Source organism: Pteropus alecto, unplaced genomic scaffold (assembly GCF_000325575.1).
Source record: "Pteropus alecto unplaced genomic scaffold, ASM32557v1 scaffold20, whole genome shotgun sequence".
NCBI classification, from domain to species: Eukaryota; Metazoa; Chordata; class Mammalia; order Chiroptera; family Pteropodidae; genus Pteropus; species Pteropus alecto.
Genome location: NW_006436298.1, coordinates 49759938 through 49760793, shown reverse-complemented (window position 1 = coordinate 49760793; position 856 = coordinate 49759938).

The window sequence follows — 856 nt, the reverse complement described above, 5'->3', positions numbered from 1 at the left end:
TCTGCTGGGCTTCTCCAGCCAAGGAAATCCCATCCTTAATAATTTCTCGTTTTCGTATCCGTTTACAAAACTATTCGACAGGCAGGACAAGAGTCACTCTCACCACTCTTTCACACGATGCCAAAATGAGGCTTACCGACTCCACTCTGAATCAGAAGGCACACATCTTTGGATACTCCTGAGAGTTGTTTTTTAATGTATGGGATGTATTTTCAATCAGGGATGAGTTTTAAGACTCTGTTGCCAGCGCTGTGGTTTACCTAATGGGAAGAAGGCGATGCAGAAAATCCCCTATCTCCAAAGAGACCTTTAGCGGGAGCGGCTTAAATTGACACTGCTGTATGTTTGGTGCGCTGTAGTATTTGTATGGTTTCACTTTTTACATTTAGAACTTTGCATAGTTTCACAATGAAACATTGGGTCTTTTCATCCATTCAAAATGATCTTGGTGTATCATTCTGATATACCAAGTGTAGATCCAACTTTATCTTTTTCCAAATCACTACCCAGTTGTCCCAACATTTATTTTTAAAAGGTCTATCTTTATACCTCCCCCCCACCATCGATTTGTAGTGCTGTCTTTATCACATAGTAAATTCGTATGTTTCGTGGTGTTTAGATTTTCTATTCTAGACCTATTGCAATGGTCTCTTTGTCTACGGATGTGATAATACCATGCTGTTTTAATTTATTGAGGATTAATCACTGGTTTTTAAATATCTCTTAGGGCAAATACTCCCAATTGTGTTTCTTTTTAAAGTATTATTGCTTCTTTATTTTTTCCAAATTAACTTTCGATTCATTTTTTCTAGTTCCAGAATGAAATGTTTTTTGAGATCGCTTTTAACATTTTAAT